We start from the raw sequence: 16,203 nt of genomic DNA on the forward strand, positions 1-16,203 counted from the left end.
AATAGTAAATACACATACACTAGGAAAATAACATTCTGGAGTTTTCTTGGCAGAAAATTGCTGTGAGACCAGTAGCTTTTCTCTGTGCATGTCCATTTGTCATTTTGACAATGTTAATAAATAACCCCAAAGCACACGATTTTGAAGCTTTCAGCTCCCCTTAACCCTTTCAGTTGTGAAGACCAAAGATGATTGCTTTATAAATTGTTAAAAAATACATCACAAATACCTAACCTTATAAAATGCAGTTGAGTTGGGATGGGGACAGGAGACTGGAACCTGTACTGCATGCTTATCCACACTTGTCTCTTGTTTCTGAACTAGAGATTATGAGGGCAATATAGTGACCTGGGAAATATAGGAATAAACAGAAAGGCAAGACCCAGGAGATTGGGTCTAGACATCAACTAAGAGTCTTCATCTTGGGATTTCCCTGGTGGTCCAGTGGCTAAGACTCTGAGCTCCCAATGCAGGGGGCCTGGGTTTGATCCCTGGTCAGGGAACTAGATCCCACATACCACAACTAAAGACCCTGTGTGCCTCAATTAAGACCCAGAGCAGCTAAATAATTAAAAAAAAAAAAAAAAAGTTTCCATCTGTGTGTAATGCTCTTTCAAAATTATTGAGGGAACACTGCTGGAATGTTGAATCAGAGAATATACACCTAAAAAAGGTATAGGTGTTCACTATATCCAACTCAAAAACTAGCTATGGAAAGGTAAAGTTACTTTTAACTTGGGTCTCTTTGTTTGGAATGCTCTTTTTCTCCCTATGATTCCATACATTCCAGTATATTCCATGACCTTCCAACCAGAGAGTAGTGCTGATAACTGGGCTTACCCCATCCACAGGCCAAATAAAACCTACATTGATGACTTCTGCTTCTGGCCAAGAATAGAGTAAGAATGACTGAATTGATTTACACGTCTCTCTGAAACAACTGTAAAAGACTTACATACACACAAATAAATTGTATTTACGTGACCTAACAATGGACAATTGGAAATGGAAATAAAAACAAATTTACAACAGCAAGAAAAATATGAAATGTCAGTGGGTAAAGCTGACAAAATACGTGCAGGACCTAAAAATAGCTGTAAAAATTAAAAAAGCACTTTGAAAAAGAAGGAAGTTGGTGGACTTACATTACCTGATTTCAAGACTTACTATAAAGCTACAATGGTCAAAACAGTGTTGTATCGGTGTGAAGATGGATAATTAGATCAATGGAACAACACAGAGAAGGCAAAATTATTTATATCTATCTCTTTATATCAATAAATATTTGAGAGAAGTTTCAAAGGATATTCATATGCAAAAATTAAGCTTTGATCCATACCTCACACCATGTATAAAAGTTACGTGAAATACAGGTCCTAGACCACAAAATCTAAAATGACATTCTGGAAGAAAACATAAAAAAACCTTGTTACCTTGAATTAGCTAAAGCTTTCTTAGCTACAACACTGAAATCACAATCCAGGGACAGGAGGAGGCTTTGGGGAGTGATGGATGTGTTCTCTGGGGTTCTCCCATGGCTCAGCAATAAAGAATCTGCTTGCAATGCTGGAGACCCGAGTTTGATCCCAGGGTCGGGAAGATCCTCTGGAGAAGGGAATGGCAACCCACTCCAGTACTCATGCCTGGAGAATCCAATGGACAGGGGAGCCTGGTGGGCTACAGTCCACGGGGTCGCAAAGAGTTGGACACGACTGAGCACACATATAGTTTGAAGTTCTACTTCCTGCACAGTTTTTTTCTTCTTTTTAAAAATGTGCTTAATGTTTGTGTACTTGTGCTTAGTTGCTCCAGGGAATCTTCCCAACCCAGGGATTGAACCCAGTCTCCCACTTTGCAGGCGGATTCTTTACCATCTGAACCACCAGGGAAGTTTTATGAACATAAGTTTTATGTGCTATGCTAAGTCACTTCAGTCGTGTCTGACTCTGTGTGACCCCACAGACGGCAGCCCACCAGGCTCTCCAGTCCCTGGGATTCTCCAGGCAAGAACACTGGAGTGGGTTGCCATTTCCTTCTCCAGTGCATGAAAGTGAAAAGTGAAAGTGAAGTCGCTCAGTCGTGTCTGACTCCTAGCGACCCCATGGACTGCAGCCTACCAGGCTCCTCCATCCATGGGATTTTCCAGGCAAGAGTACTGGAGTGATCCTCAAAATTCCCCCAGGTGTATAAGCGTCTTCTCCATGCATTGGATCAGATTAGGAATTCCACCAATCTTCTTAAAGAAGTCTTTAACAGCTTCTGACCTGTCCCCTCTCACCCAGCCACTCAGCAGACCTGCCTCACCACTGTTGTCAGGAGATTCCTCTCCATCATCCTGAGACTTCCCTTTCCCCTTTCTTGTGCTGGATCACCTGTTTCCTGGATTCCATATTTACTTCTTTTTTAAAAAAATATTTATTTATTTTGGCTACACCGGGTCCCACATGTTGTAGCACGTGGGATCTAGCTCCCTGACCAAGGATCGAACCCAGGTCCCTTGTGCTGGGAACGCCGAGTCTTAGCCACTGGACCACCAGGGAAGTCCCTGTATATTTACTTCTTTGCTTTTTTCCGTTTTGTACTTTTTTTCTAGAAATGTCTTCAGTGTTATCTTTTAACTCTTCTGTTGGGTTTTCCAGTTCTCCGTTATGTTTTTTAATTTCTAAGAACCCTTTTCTTTCCATCCCACCTCTCCATTCCCCACCAGGTGTACAGGAAGATGCTCTGTAAGGGACCACATCAATTTCCACTTCCTTCACAGGGACTTCTTGCCTAACCTTCCTCTCTTTTCTCTTAAAAAAAAAAAAAGAAAGAAAAAAACTTTAAAATTTTCTGGATTTTCCTTAAAATGTTTGGTTCTCCTTTCGTGGCTTTTCTCTGGTCTCTGAGTTTGCTGATTCTTAGCTGTCTCCTCCTTCTTGAAAGTCATAGAAAAAGCCTCCTGAGAAGTCTGTACTTTGGAGACAGGCTCATTCACTGTGATCCTCAGTGTTGGGTGATCTAATTGCAGAATCCCTGATGGCAGTTTCTTTGGTTCTTTGGGCTCAGACTGGCCCATTCCTCCACTGCAGGCTGTTCATACACCTACGTAGAGGAAATGTGTCTGGCTGCTGGGATCCTGGGAGCCGAGAGAGCACAGAACACTTAGGGCAGGTGCCTCGACATTCTGTTTGTGAATTTTCATTTATCCTCGTATTTTCAGTACAGCAACCCTGCCCTCAACTGTTTGCCTGTCTTCCAGACCCAGAACTGTTTGTTTTGGCCTCTGAAGGGAAACCTCCAGCTTCCTGCCAGAGTAGGGAAGAGCCATCTGTCACCTGACTGCAGATTCAGGCAGTTTTAGCTTCACCCCCGGCCCTACGTCCAGTGCTGTCAATGCCCACGCCTTTTGTAGGTTCAGAGACTTAAGTTGAATTACATCTTAGATTTCTGCATGGCTAGCTTTAGATTCAGCTTTCTCTGGTCACCTGAGCCAATTATCATGTGTCTATCTGCCTTCTGGCTCCCACAATCCTGGTGCTGTATTTTTTCCTCTCTTGTTCTCATCCCCCACAACTTGTGCCAAAACAAACACAAAGTCCTTTTACTGTCATTTAGTTTCAGAAGGCCTCAAAGATCGATGTGTGTATATTTTTTTCACCACCTTTAATCAAAAGTCAATCTAGCAATAATGCACATATTCAACAGGGAGAGAAATTTAACTCATATTCTTAAATACTGTGTAACTATTAAAGAAGTATTTGTCATGAATATTTAATAATGAGAATGCTTTTGTTGTAATATTAGTTGACTTTTTAAATATTACTGAATTTTTTACAAAAGATGATTTCAACAACTTTCAAAACGATCATGGAGAAAGCATGGGTAAAAATATACCCCTCTATTAATTCATGGTTAATGAGTAGGATTATGGAAATTTTTATTTCTGCAATTTATAAATTTTTATGGTATAGAAATATTATCTTAATTTTCTTGTCATTAATTAGATTACTTAATGATTCACAATTATTATAGAAAAAGTATTGTTGTTGCTTAGTTGCTAAGTCATATAATACTTAAAAAGATATCTGTCTATCAATGCATATAATCTCAGTTTTTTTCAGTTGCTCCAAAGTTCATTGGAGAGTTATAAACTGTTAACATGCTGCTGTATGTTTTCCTCTCAGTAAATCTGCATGCTATTTTTATAATAAAAATAATAATATTCTTCCTCTTTGTATCTACTCTTAAGAGTCTTGGAGTCAGTCATGGGCTAACGTAAAAAAGTCTAGTTTGAACTACTGTTGAAATACAATTGTTACTTGAAAGAAAGGGGAGATCCCTGGGAGCCTTTTAGCTTTCTCATCTTAGTCAATGGAAAGGATTGGTTTACAAGATTTGCTAATTATCAGCTTGGAAGACAGGAAGACCTCATGAGAACTCCTGGGGACCAGTCCAGGGAATGGGAGAGAATGGAGGCAGGATGCTTGGAGGGCTTGGGATAGAACATAGAGCACAGCTGAGGGGAGCGTTCCTAGGGGAGGGCTTGATCCACTTGGCTTAGAATCAGTCCTGCAGAGCAGCAAAAATATGCCATGTGGATCCTATCGAATAATCCTATTGGCTGACCTGTGAAACAGGAATTGGGAACAGAGACCTAATGTTGGGGGCTTCCCAGGTGGTGCTAGTGGTAAAGAATCTGCCTGCCAATGCAGGGGACGCAGGAGACAAGGATTCCATCCCTGGGTCGGAAAGATTTCCTGGAGGAGGAAATGGCAACCCACTCCAGTATTCTTGCCTGGAGAATTCCATGGTCAGAGGAGCCTGGCGGGCTATAGTCCATGAGGCTGCAAAGAGTCAGACACGGCTGAGTGACTGAGCACATAAAGCACACAGCTAATGTTGGGTGGAGATGAGACATTGCTTTATTAGCCTAAAGGAAGTTTTGAAGTCTTGCTTCAAAACCCCGTGCATTCATGGACCCTGGCTTGGTGCTGCCATAGTATTTAATCTAGTGACCTCCAGACAGCCTTCCTCTGTGCGTGGTCCCTACCTTCGAATAAGTGAGGAAGATCTGTGATCCTCCATTTGGATTCCTTTTCTTGAAGTAGATAGGTTATCAGTGCATCTTATCTTTTTAGTAATGAGTTACTAACTTTTTCTTTTGTTTCAATAGGGAGCACTGAATAGCGCCCTGAGTTTACAAGTCTACCTTTTAAGAGATGAATCAGCTAGATGGACTCTGGACTATGTTAGATTTAGTTCCTAAATCATGATGGTTTCAAAAAGTGATATTGAGTTTCAGCCTCTTACAAAGTCTTTTTTTTTTAAATTAATTTACTTTTATTTTTGGCTGCACTGGGTCTTCGTTGCGTTGTGTGGGCTTTCTCTAGTTGCAGCAGGCGGGGGCTACTCTTCATTGAGGTGGGTGGGCTTCTCATCCTGGTGGCTTCTCTTTTGTTTCTGAGCTTGGGCTCTAGGGTGCACGGGGTTCGGTAGTTGGTGGCTTGCTGGCTCTAGAGCACAGGCTCAGTAGCTGTGGTACATGGGGTTATTTACTCCAAGGCATGTGGGATTTTCCCAGACCAGGGATGGAATCCATGCGTTGGCTGGCAGGTTCTTATCCACTGTGCCACCAGGAAGCCCATCTTACAAAGTCTTTTAATCTTCTTCTCTTTGCACTATCTCTTTGTTTCTCTTGCTCTATTTTCTTTCTTTTTTCACTTTTTGTTAGGCTAGTGTCATTTATCAATCTGTTTATTTGGGAAAGTGGGAGATGGATTGTAATAGCCATTCAATGTGAAAACAAGTCTTACCTTATCACTAGATAATTTTTAAAAATTTAAAATATTAAAAAAAAAAACCCAGCTGTCTTTAAGAAATCTCATCTACCCAGTTTTGTATTTTAAGATCCTATCTAAATGAATGACTACCAGCAAAATTATAAAAAGAATTATAATTAGAGACTGAAGAAACCAGTAATCTCTGCTTGATAGCAAATTTCTTATGGAAAGGTTGAAAACAATCATTAACATCAATTTTTAATGCTTATTTATTTCATAGCAGTTAACTACATAGTGACCTTCAAGAATGGGTATGGTTTGGAATTTTAAGCACCACCAAAATTGGGGCTGCCAGCTCTTTGGGGGGATGTATTTAAAAGAAATTACTCAGTTTACTGGGGAACAGCAATAATTTATTAAATGTTCAACTTTTTAATAACATGATAAAAATAGCTCATTTGAAGTTTGGGGGTTGCTATTAGGCATATAATGTTTAACATTCCTACAGATATGGCCAAGTGTCAGGGCATGAATTCGGTGATATAGAATTGCTAACTGCAGGGGAAATGTTTGAAGTACATTTAAAAAATTAGGATGATTTTCTCTTTATCTTTAAAGAAAAGATAGTATAATTGCTTTCTTGAGACTTCACTCTTCAGAGAGATTTATTCATGTTATATGTAATATAATGTAATATCCTTCCTTATCTCTGATAATTTTTCTTACTCTGAAGGCTTCTCTGTCCGAAATTAATATAGCAGGCTCCTGCTTTTTTTTTTTTTTTGGCTGCTCTGGGTCTTCACTGCTGCTTGAAGGCTTCTCTCTAGCTGCTTCAAGCAGGGGCTGCTCTCTAGTTGTGGTGCACAGGCTGCTCACTGTGGGGGCTTCTCTTGTGGTGCATGGGCTCTAGGCACGTGGGCTTCAGTAGTTGTGCACAGACTTAGTTGTTCCGTGGCAATGTGGGATCTTCCTAGACCAGGGATTGAACCTGTGTCCTCTGCATTGGTATGTGGATTCTTAACCACTGGACCATCAGGGAAGTTCACTCCTGCTTTCTTTTGACTAGTGTTAATACAGTATGGACCTAATAGAAGCAGAAGATATTAAGAAGAGGTGGCAATAATACACAGAAAACCATACAAAAAAGATCTTCATGACCCAGATAACCACGATGATGTGATCACTCACCTAGAGCCAGACATACTGGAATGTGAAGTCAAGTGGGCCTTAGGAAGCACCACTATGAACAAAGCTAGAGGAGGTGATGGAATTCCAGTTGAGCTATTTCAAATCCTAAAAGATGATGCTGTGAAAGTGCTGCACTCAATATGCCAGCAAATTTGGAAAACTCAGCAGTGGCCACAGGACTGGAAAAGGTCAGTTTTCACTCCAATCCCAAAGAAAGGCAATGCCAAAGAATACTCAAACTACCGCCCAATTGTACTCATCTCTCAACACTAGCAAAGTAATGCTCAAAATTCTCCAAGCCAGGCTTCAACAGTACATGAACCATGAACTTCCATATGTTCAAGCTGGACTTAGAAAAGGCAGAGGAACCAGAGATCAAATTGCCAACATCCATTGGATCATCAAAAAAATGAAGAGTTCCAGAAAAATATCTATTTCTGCTTTATTGACTATGCTAAAGCCTTTGACTGTGTGGATTACAACAAACTGGAAAATTCTTAAAGAGATGGGAATACCAAACCACTTTACCTGCCTCTTGAGAACTCTGTGTGCAGGTCAAGAAGCAATAGTTAGAACTGGACATGGAACAACAGACTGGTTCCAAATTGGGAAAAGAGTACGTCAAGACTGTATATTGTCACTATGCTTATTCAACTTATATGCAGAGTACATCATGCGAAATGCCAGGTGGATGAAGCACAAGCTGGAATTAAGATTGCTAGGAGAAATATCAGTAACCTCAGATATGCAGATGACACCACCCTTATGGCAAAAAGTGAAGAACTAAAGAGCCTCTTGATGAAAGTGAAAGAGGAGAGTGAAAAAGTTGGCTTAAAGCTCAACATTCAGAAAACTAAGATCATGGCATCTGGTCCCATCACTTCATGGCAAATAGATAGGGAAACAATGGAAACAGTGACAGACTTTATTTTTGGGCTCCAAAATCACTGCAGATGGTGACTGCAGCGATGATATTAAAAGACGCTTGCTCCTTGGAAGAAAACCTATGACCAACCTAGACGGCATATTGAAAAGCAGAGACATTACTTTACCAACAGAGGTCCATCTAGTCAAAGCTATAGTTTTTCCAGTAGTCATGTATGGATGTGAGAGTTGGACCATAAAGAAAGCTGAGCGCCCAACAGTTGATGCTTTTGAACTGTGGTGTTGGAGAAGACTCTTGAGAGTCCCTTGGACTTTAAGGAGATCAAACCGGTCAATCCTAAAGCAATCCTGAATATTCATTGGAAGACTGATGCTGAAGGTTAAACTTCAATACTTTGGCCACCTGATGTGAAGAACTGAGTCATTGGAAAAGACCCTGATACTGGGAAAGATTGAAGGCAGGAGAAGGGGACAACAGAGGATGAGATGGTTGGCTGGCATCACCGACTCGATGGACGTGAGTTTGAGCAAGCTCCAAGAGTTGGTGATGGACAGGGAAGCCTGGCGTGCTGCAGTCCATGGGGTCTCAAAGAGTCGGACACAACTGAGTGACTGAACTGAACTGAACTGAACTGAATGCAGTATATTTTTCTCCATCACCTTACTTTTAATCTGTGTCTTTATATTTAACATCGATTTCTTATAGAAAACACAAAGTTGGGTAGTATTTTTTATGCATTCTGACAACCTCTGTCTTCTAATTGGTATATTTAGACCACCAATAGTGGCAAAGTGATTACTGATATAGTTGGATTAATATCTATGAGATTTCTGTTTCCTTGTCCTCTGTTCCTATTTTTGTCTTCCACATATTTCCCTCTTAGCACATATGCTATATTTTCTTGTTTTTACTCTTTTTAGTGGTTGCCTTAGTAGATTTACAACTGGTCCAAGTTCATTTTCAAATAATACTATATCACTTCAAGAGTATTGAACATACTTCATAATAATTAAGTAGCCCTAATCTTACTTCTCATCCTTTGTAGTATTGCTGTCATTCAATTTACTTCTACTAAAGAGTGTAAGATATTCATATATATTGTTCCTATTATTATTTTGAACAAAGTATTACTTGTTAGATCCATTAAGAATAAGACAAAGAAGTTTTTATTTTACTTTCATTTATTCTCTGATGCTCTTCCTTTCTTCATGTAGATCTGAGTTTCTGGCTTATATAATTTTCTTTCTCTCTGAAGAACTTCTTTTAACATTTCCTACAAGTTGGATCTACAGATTTACAAATTTCCTCAATTCTTGTTTGTCTGAGAAAGTTTTTATTTTTTCTTGTCTTTTGAAGGATAGTGTCACAGCATACAGGATTCTAGATTGGTGTTTTTATCTTTCGATATTAAATATTTCACTCTCTTTTCTTCTTACTAGTATGGTTTTTGAGAAAAAGTCACATACAGTCCTTATTTTTGCTCCTCCATAAGAAAAATGTCTTCCTTCTGGCTTTTTTCAGGATTTTTTCCCTTGGTTTTCTTTGAATATGGCATGCCTAGCTGTGATGAATTGGGCATTTATCCTGCTTGGCCTTCTGTGAGCTTCCTGGATCTGTGGTTTGGTGTCTGACACTAATCTGGGGCTGTTCTTAGTCACTGTTGGTTCAAATATTGCTTCTGTTTCTTTTTCTCTTTTCCTTCTGGTGTTCTCATTATGTATGTTAAACCTTATATAATTGCCTCATTATTCTTGGATATTTTGTTGTGATTTTTTTTTTCAGGGTTGTTTTTTTCCCTCTTTGCTTTCAGTTTGGGGAGTTTCTGTTGTTGCATCCTCAAACTCAGAGGTTCTTTCCGCAGTTGTAGCTTATCTGCTAATGAGCCCATCAAAAGCATTCTTCATTTCTGGTAGTGTTTCTGATCCCTAACATTTGTTTTTTATTCTTTCTTAGAGTTCCCATCTCTCTGCTAACATTGTTCATCTATTTTTGTATGCTGTCTACTCTTTCCATTATGGTCCTTAACATTTTAATCATGGTTTAAAAAATACCTGGTCTGATATGTCCAACATTGTTATAGATGCCTCTGTGTTAACGCTTGTTGCGTCTTAATAAGTTGTATTTTTACCTTTTAGTATGCCTTGTAGGGTTTCCCTGGTGGCTCAGCTGGTGAAGAATCTGCCTGCAATGTAGGAGACCTGGGTTTGATCCCTAGGTTGGGAAGATCCCCTGGAGAAGGGAATGACAACCCATGCCTTGTAAGTCATTGTTGAAAGATGGACATGATGTAGTGGGTAAAAGGAACTGTGGTGCGTAATAAGTGAAGTGAAGTGAAAGTTGCTTAGTTGTGTCCGACTCTTTGTGACCCCATGGACTATACAGTCCGTGGAATTCTCCAGGCCAGAATACTGGAGTGGGTAGACTTTCCCTTCTCCAGGGGATCTTCCCAACCCAGGGATCAAACCCAGGTTTCCCACATTGCAGGCAGATTCTTTACTAGTTGAGCCACAAGGAAGGCCCAAGCATACTGGAGTGGGTAGCCTTTCCCTTCTCCAGTGGATCATCCCAGCCCAGGAATCGAACCAGGGTCTCCTACATTGCAGGTGGATTCTCTACCAACTGAGCTATCAGGGAAGCCCATGGTGAATAATAGGTGTTTAGTAAATGCAGTGGTAAGGTGAGGGGTGAGGGGAAGCATTTTCTAGCCCTATGATTAGGTCAATCAATGAGCCTGTGTCCTTGGACAGTGAATTTCAGCAGTATTTCTCATCCCCTTCCCCTTCCCACTGTGGTACAAGTGTGCAAGAGGGGGCCGAGGTTAGGTATTTCCCTTTTCTCTTCTGATTAGAAACCCAACAGATTAGGCTCTGGGCTTCCCGGGTGGCTCAGCGGTAATGAGTCTGCCTAGCAATTCGGGAGACCTGGGTTTGATCCCTATGTCAGGAAGATGCCCTGGAGAAGGAAATGGCAACCCACTACAGTATTCTTGCCTGGAGAATCTTATGAACAGAGGAGCCTGGTGGGCTGCAGTCTGTGGGGTCCCAAAGAGTTGGACCCAACTGAGCAACTGAGCAGCAACAATAAGATTAGGCTCTGGTAAGTTAGTTTCTTCTGCAGCCAGAGCTTTTTAGGAACAGAAGGCTCTGGCATATTTCTGAATGGTTCCTTTCCCCCTCTTTCTTCCAGAAGCACAGGGTGGGGATGGGGCTCTTCTCTGCTTTCTACTGTGAAGACCTGGTAGAGCTGCTGCAGGTAAAACTCATGAACTATGGAGGCCCCTCATAACTGGGTCCCCATAAAGTTTTTAACTCTCAAACTTGTCCTCACTGAGCTGCCAGCAGTTCATCAATCACCATTCAGGTTTTCCTGTCCTGGCACTGGTTCCCACTGGGGCTTTCTTTTGTGGGTTTCTACTCCAGCAAAAACAAGACCGGGAGCTGACTGTGGCTCAGATCATGAACTCCTTATTGCCCAATTCAGACTTAAATTGAAGAAAGTGGGGAAAACCACTAGACCATTCAGGTATGACCTAAATCAAATCCCTTATGATTATACAGTGGAAGTGAGAAATAGATTTAAGGGACTAGATCTGATAGAGTGCCTGAGAACTATGGACGGACGTTCGTGACATTGTACAGGATACAGGGATCAAGACCATCCCTAAGAAAAAGAAATGCAAAAAAGCAAAATGGCTGTCTGAGGAGGCCTTACAAATAGCTCTGAGAAGAAGAGAAGCGAAAAGCAAAGGAGAAAAGGAAAGATATACCCATTTGAATGCAGAGGTCCAAAGAATAGCAAGGAGAGATAAGAAAGTCTTCCTCAGAGATCAATGCAAAGAAATGGAAAAAACAATAGAATACAAAAGACTAGCTGCTAAGTCACTTCAGTCGTGTGCGACTCTGCGACCCCATAGACGGCAGCCCACCAGGCTCCCCCGTCCCTGGGATTCTCCAGGCAAGAGTACTGGAGTGGGTTGCCATTTCCTTCTCCAATGCAGGAAAGTGAAAAGTGAAAGTGAAGTCGCTCAGTCGTGTCTGACTCTTAGCGACCCCATGGACTGCAGCCTACCAGGCTCCTCCATCCATGGGATTTTCCAGGCAAGAGTACTGGAGTGGGGTGCCATTGCCTTCTCCACAAAAGACTAGAGATCTCTTCAAAAAATTAGAGATACCAAAGGAACATTTCATGCAAAGATGGGCTCAATAAAGGACAGAAGTGGTATGGACCTAACAGAAGCAGAAGATATTAAGAAGAGGTTGCAATAATACACAGAAGAGCTGTACAAAAAGATCTTCATGACCCAGATAATCACGATGGTGTGAACACTCACCTAGAGCCAGACATCCTGGAATGTGAAGTCAAGTGGGCCTTAGGAAGCATCACTACGAACAAAGCTAGTAGAGGTGATGGAATTTCAGTTGAGCTATTTCAAATCCTAAAAGATGATGCTGTGAAAGTGCTGCACTCAATATGCCAGCAAATTTGGAAAACTCAGCAGTGGCCACAGGACTGGAAAAGGTCAGTTTTCATTCCAATCCCAAAGAAAGGCAATGCCAAAGAATGCTCAAACACAATTGCACTCATCTCACATGCTAGTAAAGTAATGCTCAAAATTCTCCAAGCCAGGCTTCAGCAGTTTGGGAACTGTGAACTTCCAGATGATCAGGCTGGTTTTATTTATTTATTTATTTTTCAAGCTGGTTTTAGAAAAGGCAGAAGAACCAGAGATCAAATTGCCAACATCCACTGGATCATGGAAAAAGCAAGAGAGTTCCAGAAAAACATCTATTTCTGCTTTCTTGACTATGCCAAAGCCTTTGACTGTGTGGATCACAATAAACTGTGGAAAATTCTGAAAGAGATGGGAATACCAGACCACCTGACCTGCCTCTTGAGAAACCTGTATGCAGCTTAGGAAGCAACAGTTAGAACTGGACATGGAACAACAGACTGGTTCCAAGTAGGAAAAGGAGGAGGTCGAGGCTGTATATTGTCACCCTGCTTATTTAACTTATATGCAGAGTACATCATGAGAAATGCTGGGCTGGAAGAAGCACAGCTGGAATCAAGATTGCCGGGAGAAATATCAATAACCTCAGATATGCAGATGACACCACCCTTATGGCAAAAGTAAAGAAGAATTAAAGAGCCTCTTGATGAAAGTGAAAGAGGAGAGTGAAAAAGTTGGCTTAAAGCTCAACATTCAGAAAACGAAGATCATGGCATCTGGTTCTATCACTTCATGGCAAATAGATGGGGAAACAGTGGAAACAGTAGCTGACTTTACTTTTTTGCTCCAAAATCACTGCAGATGGTGACTGCAGCCATGAAATTAAAGACGCTTACTCCTTGGAAGGAAAGTTATGACCAACCTAGATAGCATATTCAAAAGCAGAGACATTACTTTGTCAACAAAGGTCCTTCTAGTCAAGGCTATGGTTTTTCCAGTATTCATGTATGGATATGAGAGTTGAACCATAAAGAAAGCTGAGCACTGAAGAATTGATGCTTTTAAAATGTATTGGAGAAGATTCTTGAGAGTCCCTTGGACAGCAAGAATATCAAACCACTCAATCCTAAAGAAAATCAGTCCTGAATATTCTTTGGAAGGACTGATGCTAAAGCTGAAACTCCAATACTTTGGCTACCTCATGCGAAGAGCTGACTCACTGGAAAAGACCCTAATGCTGGGAAAGATGGAGGGCGGGAGGAGAAGGGGATAACAGAGGATGAGATGGTTGGATGGCATCACCGACTCAGTGGACATGAGTTTCAGTAAACTCTGGGAGTTGGTGATGGACAGGGAGGCCTGGTGTGCTGTGGTTCATGGTGTTGCAAAGAGTCGGACACAACTGAGCGACTGAACTGAACTCAAGTAAGTTGTGATTCTCTGTGTGTCTGTCTGTCTCTCTAGTTCTTAGAGCAGTAATTTGCCCTGTGGCCTCACATCTCTGCCTGGTTTAAGAAGAACTGTTGATTTTTTGGTTTGAAAAGTTTTTTACTTGTTAAGACAGAGTGGTAACTTCTAAGCTCTTTACCTGCTGGACCAGAAACTGCCTGTTATCTTCTTTTTACATATAAAGAAACCAAGGCACAAAGAAGTTTAATAATTTGATCAAGGCCTCCCAGCTGTGGTAGTGCCAGGATTTTAATCTCGGTGCTTTAGCTCAGGAATCTGTGCCCTTAACCATCATTGAGGGGAACAAGCAAGTTGGGCCAGTGGGGGAAGGAGAAATGTGTTTTCTTACCATGAGATCTTTCATATCTCCTAAGTTTACATTTTCTTTTGAAATTTTTTTTTTTTTTTGGCCATGCCTTGTGGCATGCCATCTAGTTCCCAGATCAGGGATTGAACCCATGTCCCCTGCATTGGGAGCTCAAAGTCTTAACCACTAAGACCACCAGGGAAGTCATTACATTTTTTTCAAAACATTTTCTAAAACCGTGAAAGGAACATGTGCCAGAAGGGTTGGTTTGAAAATGATGATTACTATAACTTGAAGTAGATATAATAATTAAACATTTTAGAGTAAAGGGGGGAAAATTCATTCCTAAATCTACAATTTTTACAGATTACATTTCAGTCCTTGTCCATCTTTGTGAATATTATATGTGGGTATTATGTCCTCTTTTTCATTTAACATTGTACCATGGGAATTTCTCCCATGTTTCCATATCCTCTTTACAAAATCATATTTAATAGCTGTATAATAGCCTGTCTTGGCGATGTGCTGTAATTTACAAAAGCATTCTTGTTTTCTTGACATTTGATAATTGATATATTTTTTTACAATGATAATGTTCCACAGTTGTTTCCCTTTCACTGAGTGATTTCATTTAGGATAGCCTCATAAAAGGAATTACTGGGTCAGTGTATCTGGATAGATGTATAATTATCACCAATTTTTGTCATATTAATTTCTAGAAGGACTGTACCAATTATCTGGGCTTCCAGCATTGTATAATTATATCAAATATAATAATATAAAATGTTATATGTACATATATGGAAAATCTTTTAGATGCAAGGGTAGTGTCAAACTAAGAGACTGTAGAATAAGACCCCTTCCATCAGCTGAAACGTGGCTTATTCTCAGATTTAAGTTTATGTTACATGGGGCCTTGCATATAGGAGACATTCCATAGAATTTTTGTTTTTTGGATGTGGACCATTTTTAAAGTATTTATTGAAGTTGTTTCAATATTGCTTCTATTTTATGTTTTGGTTTTTTGGCCTTGAGGCATGTGGGATCTTAACTCCCCAACCAGGGATCAAACCCGCACCCACTCCTTTAGAAGCTGAAGTCTTAACCACTGGACTGCCAGGGAAGTCCCCATAGATATTTATTGAATGGATGGATGAATGACATCCAAGTGATTTCTCCTAATTAACACTTAAAAAGCTAGTGACAAAGTCCAAATGATTTCCTGATTTAAGATACAGAGTTCTTTCTCCACGATAACTGCATTCTTACCCCATCCAGTCAACAGTTAACTGTATACTTAGTATATGAAAAGCATGGTCTGGAAGCTGAGGGTTCTGTGTTATCAGTAGACATAGTCCCAGTCCATCATGGTCCTCACAGTTTGACTGGGAAACTCACCTACTTCTCTGGACCAAATCCTCATTATAAAATGAAGATGCTGACCTCAGAAGTTCCCTTCAGCTTCTGGATTCAGTGATCTTCTCAAACTCTAAATTTCTTACTTCTGGATACTAAGACTCTAAGCATATTTTAAAGATCAATCTAAAAGGACTTTCTTGGTGGTCCAGTGGTTGAGAGTCCGCTTGCCAAAGCAGGGGACACGGGTTCTAACCCTGATCTGGGAAGATTCCACATGTGGCAGAGCAACTAAACCTGTGTTTTCCACAATTACTGAGCTACTACAGAAGCCTGTGCACCCTAGAACTTGTGCTCTGAAGCAAGAGCAGCCACCGCAATGAGAAGCCCTCACCCCGAAGTTAGAGAAAGCCTGTGTGCAGCAATGAAGACCCAGTGCAGCCAAAAATAAATAAATAAATAAATAAATATATTTTTTAATCTAGCTTTTTTTTTTTTTTAAGAACAACCTAAAGAAACTAGTGATTCTGCGTAATGACAGAAAGTCTTCCTACTCCTCATTTGTTCTTTTGTTCATCATTCTTTGAGCACGTGCTAAACGTGAGCTACTATTTAGTTCTAGGAATAAGAAAGAAAAAAAAAGAGAAAGTCCTCTTCTCTTAAAACGTCTTGTCGTCTAAGATGGGAAAGCTCTCTGAAGAGGAGCAGTTTGGGAACAGCGGTACTTCACACAATGCTCGTATGTATGTGTGAGCGGGATGCACTTGTTCTGCTGTCAGGGAGGGGAAAGGCTCCCCTTTGCTCC

The 16,203-nt window shown here is 40.7% G+C and overlaps 1 protein-coding gene and 1 long non-coding RNA gene across 21 annotated transcripts in view; one reads left to right on the forward strand and one right to left on the reverse strand.

Annotated features, from left to right (window-relative positions):
• DLGAP1 (DLG associated protein 1) overlaps window positions 1-16,203 on the reverse strand; it is a 784,377-nt gene that overhangs the window by 32,539 nt on the left and 735,635 nt on the right. The gene's annotated exons all lie outside the window — the stretch shown is intronic.
• Window positions 1-16,203, forward strand: part of LOC133237625 (uncharacterized) — a 36,130-nt gene that overhangs the window by 7,806 nt on the left and 12,121 nt on the right. The window lies entirely within an intron of this gene.

Source organism: Bos javanicus, chromosome 24 (genome assembly GCF_032452875.1).
Source record: "Bos javanicus breed banteng chromosome 24, ARS-OSU_banteng_1.0, whole genome shotgun sequence".
In the NCBI taxonomy this organism is placed as follows: domain Eukaryota; kingdom Metazoa; phylum Chordata; class Mammalia; order Artiodactyla; family Bovidae; genus Bos; species Bos javanicus.